Source organism: Saimiri boliviensis, chromosome 10, assembly GCF_048565385.1.
Source record: "Saimiri boliviensis isolate mSaiBol1 chromosome 10, mSaiBol1.pri, whole genome shotgun sequence".
NCBI classification, from domain to species: domain Eukaryota; kingdom Metazoa; phylum Chordata; class Mammalia; order Primates; family Cebidae; genus Saimiri; species Saimiri boliviensis.
Genome location: NC_133458.1, coordinates 99,610,880 through 99,618,852, shown reverse-complemented (window position 1 = coordinate 99,618,852; position 7,973 = coordinate 99,610,880). Strand labels below are relative to the sequence as shown.

The 7,973-nt window shown below is 43.7% G+C and overlaps 1 non-coding gene across 1 annotated transcript; it reads right to left on the bottom strand.

Moving 5' to 3' along the window:
• Positions 1-1,964: 1,964 nt before the first annotated feature.
• Positions 1,965-2,105, bottom strand: LOC141580190 (U4 spliceosomal RNA). The gene has a single exon (XR_012512276.1). It is a non-coding gene; the product is annotated as a U4 spliceosomal RNA (small nuclear RNA).
• Positions 2,106-7,973: the final 5,868 nt, after the last annotated feature.

Sequence of the window (7,973 nt, the reverse complement as noted above, 5' to 3'; positions counted from 1 at the left end):
GGTGGTAGAGGGACCCTCATGTTGCTCTGTGGTATACATGCTCTGGTTTATATGACTGCAAGCCATTTACGAGAAACTCAAGCTGAAACACTACTTGTTTCCAATGTTTTGTCAGCAGAGGATTTACAATGTATGCTCCCAAACAAGCTAGCCACAGAGCACACTGACTACTTCCCCTCTTAAGTCACTCCGAGGGCCTCTGCATCAGTCCTAGAATTGGAAGATTGGTGGAGAAGAACTGGGATGTTGAGGGGGTACTGGATACTTGCTTGATACCAGCCTCCCCTTACCTAAGCTTACAGACAGCCCAGATCCCGCCTGATAAATTAGACATTTTAAAACACACAGTTCTTGATAGCAGGACTTAACAGATGCAAAACTCGAAGGCAATGATTGTCTCAATCCTTGGTGTCTCAGGAACTAAAACACTGCCTAGCACAGGTGCACCATCAACCTTATTATTAAATATGCTCTATATTTTATTCATCTTTGATTGTGGAAGTGATGTGATAAACACTGTGGACTAATGACCTTTGAGATCTCTTCACGGGATCCTATCTGGACCCCCAGATCTGCCAACACAGAGAAGGCACCCATAAACATGTGCAGGACAGAGGTGAGATAAAACTGTCTCTCAGCCTCAAAGTGGTCTGGCAGTCACAAGAACGGCCACGTAGGGTCTGGCCCATATGAGGAGTCAGGCTTTCAGCTTGAGGCACCCCACTGCACCTGCAAAACCGAGTTGTGCTTAACAAAGAATAATCAGCCAGCCTACTCTCTTTAATGAAAGATTCTCCCTGGGGCCTGAAAGCTTGGGGGGATTACTCCTCCCTCCTCAGGCTTGGTCCCAAGGTACAAGACCACGTGCACCAGCAGCGTGGGTCAGCAAACGAGCAGAAGCCAGAAAAGGGCAGTCTGGAAGACAAGGACCCCTTGAAGATCAAGAGAGAGGCCGTTTAGGTACCACGGAGCAGTTACATCAGACTGGAACACGTCCCATTTACAGGAGACTAGAAAACCCCAGCCTCACCCTCACTTGGGGCTGATACCATTTTAGGCCTCAGCCCGTCTGCACCCAGGTGCTCATGAAAACAGCATGTTGCTCCACACCACCTCGAGCTGTTTACTGGTGCTCTCAGGGTTCGAACCAATAATAGAGCCTTGTGCCTAATATTTCAGGTGGTAATCCAAGAGCGATATCTGCGTGACACGCCTCCTCCTTCACCCTCCGTATCTAAGTGATCACCAAGGTTGCAAGCCAGCCAGGCAAGGTAGCTTATGCCTGTCAGCCTAGTACTTTAGGCGGCTGAGGCATGTGGATCACCTGAAGTCAAGAGGTCAAGACTGCTCTGGCCAACATTGAAAAAGCCTGTCTCTACTAGAAATTCAAAAATTAGCCAGTGTGGTGGCAGACGCCTGTAATCCCAGCTATTCAGAAGGCTGAAACAAAAGAATCGCTTGAACCTGGGACGCACAGGCTGCAGTGAGCCAATATCACGCCGTTTCACTCCAGCCTGGGCAACAGAGCAAGACTCAGTCTCAAAAAAAAAAAAGAAAAAAGAATTAGTATAATTTTGTCTGCAGAAGAGGGGTCTTGTCCCAGACCCCAGCAACAGGATTTTGGGTCTCACAGGAAATGGAATTTATGGCAAGTCGCACAGTCTAGTGACATTAAAAGAGTTTATTAGCCACTACTAAGTGACAGAGCAGGGAGACCTCAGAAAGCAAGAGGAGGAACGCAGCTGTTTTAAAGAACAAAATTTTTTTTCAGATGGAATTTTACCCTTGTCACAATGACATGATCTCGGCTCACTAAAACCTCTGCTTCCTGGGTTTAAGGATTCTCCTGCCTCTACCTCCCAAGTAGGTAGGATTACAGATGTGCACCACCACGTCCAGCTAATTTTTTTATTTATTTTCTATTTTAATTTATTTTTTTGTTGTTGTTTAATTTTTTTATTCCATCCCTGTAGAGACTTCCAAAAATTGCCAATGCTTACTATATTTCCAGTCATCACAGCGGGGTATTGGGAAAAGTTTTCAATTAGCAATAATCACACCTCAGATAAACCTCACTGCCTATGATACTGCCACTGTGCAAAGCTATTTTTTTTAATGTATTTTTAGTAGAGACTGGGTTTTACCATGTTGGCCATGCTAGTGTTCAACTCCTGGCCTCAGGTTATCTGCCTTCCTCGGCCTCCCAAAGTACTGGGATTACAGGTGTGCTTACTTAAGGTAAACATTAAGTAATCACACCTGTAACCCCAGCACATTAACGTACAAACAGAATTACTTAATGTTTGTTTATATAGGTTATTAAGAATAGTGTTGTCTCTTATGAATGATTGTGATCAGTTTCTGTCAGGCTATTTGTATTGCTACTTTTCTCTGTTACTATTGATTTTAACAATAATTTAGGAGTGTACTATTATCTTTAAAACTTATTTTTAAATTAAGAATGCTTTTTGCTTAAAGTACTGGTATAATTTTATAAGTTTTGGGTCTGTACTTAGTTATTAACTTGTTCCTGCAACCATAAATATTTTATGACCAAAGGTACTCAGTCCCTAAATACATAATTCAACAGATTTAACCTGTGTGTGTGTGTGTATGTGTGTGTGTGTGTGTGTGTGAGAGAGAGAGAGATAGAAAGAGAAAGAGAGAGAGAGAGAGAGAGAGAGAGAGAGAGAGAGAGAGAGAATGTGTCTCACTCTGTCTCCCAGGCTTGAGTGCAGTGGTGTGAGCATGATGACTGGTTCACTGTGGCCTCAAAGCCCTGAGCTCAAGCGATCCTCCAACCTCAGCCTCCTGTGTAGTTGGGAACACAGGCACGAGCCACCATGTCAACTAATTTTTATATTTTTTGTAGACATGAGGATCTCGATATTTTCCCAGGCTGGTCTTGAACTCCTGATCTCAATTGATCCTCCCGCCTTGGCCTTCCAGAGTGCTGGGATCACACTCGTGAGCCCTGCACCCTGCCCAGATATAGCTTTTTCTAAAGCTTTTATTTAAAATAAAGTCACTATGGTTAAGAGGCCTCTGACAGTTTGCATTTTATGCGCAAAGACTATGTTAAGTGAATTTTTCCATCAGTTGTAAAAAGTGCATCCATGTTTATCTCATTCCTATGGTTTCCAATTAATTGTCCCTTCTTCGTTTTTGGAAACACATGAGCTAGTGGGCTCCATGTCAGTTGGCATTTCCAGAACGACGGCGCTGAACACTCTGCTCTTCAACTGCAAGTGGTGCAGAGGGACGGCCACCAGAGGGCGCGCGGCCTCTGCCCTGCAGTGCCCTCGGTCACCAGCAGAGGGCGCGCTGGAGCAAGGCGGCGTAACTGCCTGGTGGCCAAGCTCCTCTAACAATCAGAAGCCCAGCTTTACAGAGGCTGACAACTCCAGATACGACATGTGAAAGGGTCTTGGGTTTACAGTTCTAGAAATTACATGGGGAAGGGTCTTGGTCCATGGAGTAGGTGTGGGGTGGGGGCCTGAACTCGTGTAAGTTAAAACAACACCTTCCGGAAAGATTCCCCCATGCCATGCCTGAGATCTATAAGGTGGCACCCGGTCGGCCAGCCTTTACTTCTATTGAAGTAAGGTGTAAAAGTCAAGGGGGAGGTGATCTTAGATGCTTGGGTCTCCTTCCTCACCAGGTCACCTCCTCCCTGCACATGGCCACTCTCCCACCTGGGCTACTTTCCAGTCTCACTCACAATCGCTCTTAGCAACTGAGGAAAGAGGACAGCTGTGGAGCCTCTCCCTTGTCCAAGTCACTCTGCTGAGAGACCTGATAACTCGTCTCACTGGACCCTGGACTGCCCTGGGAAGTATACCTCTGTCCCTGTATTTCAGACAAAGACTATGAGGTGGTCAGGCACGGTGGTTCACATCTGTAATCCCGTCACTCTGGGAGACCGAGGCAGGTGGATCATGAGGTCAGGAGTTCAGGACCAGCCTGGCCAAGATGGAGAAACCCCGTCTCTACTAAAAACACAAAAATTAGCTGGGCGTGGTGGTGGGCAGCTATAATCCCAGCTATTCAGGAGACGGAGGCAGGAAATTGCTTGAACCTGGTGTCAGGTCTCCATATGCAAACCTGGAACCTGAAAGTCTGAAGTCCTGCTTGCCTCCTGATCGTCTCCCACCACCCCCTACCTGCATTCACCATTGTCGCTTAGCGCCCAGCAGAGCTTCCCCAGACAAACCCCTCACCCAACCCTGCCATCTCAACTCTTCTTATGAATGTGAATACCCCTCACTCATCCTGTCATTTTAACTGCTCTTCTGCCTCACCCCAGCCACCACTGTAACTGAACTTATGGTCATGTATACTCCTTGCCCCTACCCACCACTGTAACTGATCTTACTCTGTTTACAGTTTCCACTGCCCACCCCAAACCTATAAAACCAACTCCCATCCCACTACCCTTTGCTAACGCCATTTTTGGTCTTAGCTGACCTGCATCCAGGTAAACGAACAGCCACGTTGCCCACAAAAGCCTGTCTGGGGGGTATCTTCATTCAAAGCGTGAATATTTAACATTTTGGTACCAAAACCCGGGATGGGGGAACTCCTACAGGAGACCAAACTCCCGTCCCTGCTCTTGTGCTCCCTCCATGAAGAGATCGACCTACCAACCCAGGTCATCAGACCAGCCCACACACACACCACCGGCTGTTTTGGTAAGCAGTCTCATTATTTGCTTTCCCATTCTTTTATCTTTTCCTTTCCACTTCCTCCCCCTCTCGGTTTTGTCATTTTTCCACCACAAACACAAGAAAAATCAGGTAAACCAGGTTCTTCCGTGAGGTTTTGGACCTGAAAAACCCTCTATAGGTCACGGATTCAGAGACCCAGGTTCCCCAGGGGTTGGGCTATTGTGGAGACCTTTATCCTAGTCACTCGCCCACCAGGCTCAGGGCTGATATTGGTGGCGGATCAACATACAGGATGCTCCCTTTGACCACTCACCAATGATGAGGTTCAACCCAGGCTCACCGAGAGGTGCCTGTTGAGCGGCTGGGTGTGGGCAGCAATAGCCGCCATTTTGTGATCTGTTGAGGTTTGCATAAGTTAAGTTTCAGTTCCTGCTTCCTGCCGACAAGTTTCAGTTTAATGTTTGCTGTTGACAAGTTTCAGTCTTTGTTTCCTCGCTGATAAGTTTCAGTAATGTTTCAGTTTCTGTTTCTCCGTTGAATGTTTCAGTTTCTGTTTCTCGGCTGAATGTTTCAGTTTCTGTTTCTCCATTGAATGTTTCAGTTTCTGTTTCTCCGCTGAATGTTTCAGTTTCAGTTCCTGTTTCTCTGCTGAATGTTTCAGTTTCTGTTTCCTGCTGGTAAGTTTCAGTTTTTGAAACTTAGGAAGGCCTTCCCAAATGCAAGCTTCCTTTGCCCTGCCTCCCTGCCTGGCCTATTTAAGCTGTGAGCTCAGCAACAATAAACGAGACTTGATCAGACTCCTGTCTTGTCTCCATTCTTTGCATCTCCTGCCCATCCATCCCCACTCCCTCCCTTCGAGCTCCTGTTGTTGTCCTGCAGTTCGGGACATATACATGCACACATATGTTCATTACAGCACTAATCACAATAGCAAAGAATGGAATCAACCCTAATGCCCATTAATGATAAACTGAATACAGAAAATGTGGTACCATGGAATATAATGCAGCCATAAAAAAAGAATGGGATTATGTTCTTTGCCGGGGCTTCAACGGAGCTGGAGACCATTATTTTAGCAAACTTACAGAGGAACAGGAAACCAAATGCCAAATTTCTCTTATAAGTGGGAGCTAAACAATGAGAACACATGGACACATGGAGGGAACAACACAAACTGGGGCCTATCGGATGGTGTTGCGGGGAAGGGAGAGTATCAGGAAGAATAGCTACTGCAGGCTGGGCTTAATACCTAGGTGATGGGTTGATCTGTGCAGCAAACCACCATGGCAAATGTTTACCTGCATGACAAACCTGCACATCCTGCACATGTACCCCTCAACTCAAAATAAAAGTTGAAGAAAAAAAAAAAGAAAAATCTTAGTACACTGAAGGGGTCAATTCCCCACCATCTGTGTATTATAATATTCTATTCAATCTTGAAACTATACCCCAGTGTTACATGTAGTGGAAGGACTAACTATAATGCCCCTTGTGATTATAAGTGTTAAGTTTCTTATTTTATAATTTGCAGTTTCATAAGTGTTTAAAAGATTAATTCCTAGAATGGTTTTTGTGTGTAGAAAAGTTAAAATTTTATAAAGTTAAAGACTACTGAAAGTAAAAAAAAAAAAAAAAATCCCTAATTTGTCAATTTATGTGGTGTATATGTCCCTACTGTGGTCAGTTACATTCTATCAATGCAAAAAAAAAAAAAAAAAAAAAAAAAAAAAGAAAAAAAAGAAAAGAAAAGAAAACAGAGTCCCACATTTTCAGAAAATGTAACAATCAACTCTCTCATGAGCTGGTGAGAGCTGACTCCACACCACCACTGTATGGGTAGACATTGACTGGGGAGGAGGATAGGGGGCGGATGGGTGAGAACTGCAATTTTATTTCATTTATTTTAATTTATTTAATTATTTTATCTATTTTAATTGCTAAAAGTATAGATGATTGGATGCACCATGTTGTTTTGAAATATGTATGCACTGTAAAATGGCTGAATCAAGATAGCCCACTTATTACCTCACATACTTAACATTTTTTTTGTAGTGAGAGCACCAAAAACCTATTTTCAGACCAAATTTCAGGAATATATTATTATTAACTAAAGCCATCACGTGGTCCAATAGATCTCTTGAACTTAATCCCACCTGATTGAAATTTTGTGTACTTTTACTAACACTTTCACATTTTTTCCCTCTTTCCAGCCCATAGTACTCTCTGATTCTATGATTTCAATGATTTTAGATTCCCCATATAAGTGTAATCATGCATTATTTGTCTTTCTGTACCTGGCTTATTTCATTTAGCAAAATGTCCCCTAGGTGCATCCATGTTGTAGCAAATGTCAGGTTTTTATTCTTTTTTGGGACAAATAGTATTTCACTATGTATCAATACCACATTATCATCATTCATTCAGCCTTGGAGGAACACTTACACTGTTCCCACACCCTGCTGCTGTAATTAGTTCTGCAATGGACATCGGGGTGCAGATATCTCTTTGACAGACTGATAGCATTTCTTTTGGATATATATGCAGTCATGATATTACTGGATCATGTGACAATTCTATTTTTAATTCTTTAAATAAATCTCACACCTCTTCCTATAATGGTTGTATTAATTTATGTTCCCAGCAACAGTATGCAAAGTTTCCCTTTTCTTCACATCCTCACTTACACTTGTTACCTTTTGTCTTTTTGCTAATAGCCATTCTAACAGGTATGAGGTTATAGCCCATTGTTACATGAATTTGTATTTTCCTAATGATTAGTGGTGTTTAGCAATTTTTCATACACTTGTGTGTCATTTTGTTTTCTTTTGAGAATTGAGACTGTAATTTTAATAGGGTAGTCAGGGAAGGCATCACTGCACAGGTAAGACCTGAGCCAAGACTTGAAGGAGATAAAGGAGCAAGTCCTGAGGCTACCTGGGGCAAGGGTGTTCTAGGCTTTGCGAAGCAGACATGACCTCCAGCCCCACATGCTGTGCAGCCCCTTCCCCTTGCCTGTGAGATGGATGTAGTGACTTGCTTTTGACTAAATGGATGTGGAAAAAGAAATGGAACGTCCCTTCCATAATTAGGTTACAATAGCCTCTTAACACCGTGTTTTCTGCAAACCTTATATCCCTGTCCCTGGAAGGAGGAGCCCATGGAGAATTTCCTAGGTGCCATTCCTCACTGTAAAGTGCAAGCCTCATCTTCGCAGCCTTGATCAGCACATGCCTGGCTCTGTCAGAATTTTGAGACAGGGTTTGTAGTGAACCCTTAACCCAAGTTAAAAAAAAAAAAGTCAGTTTC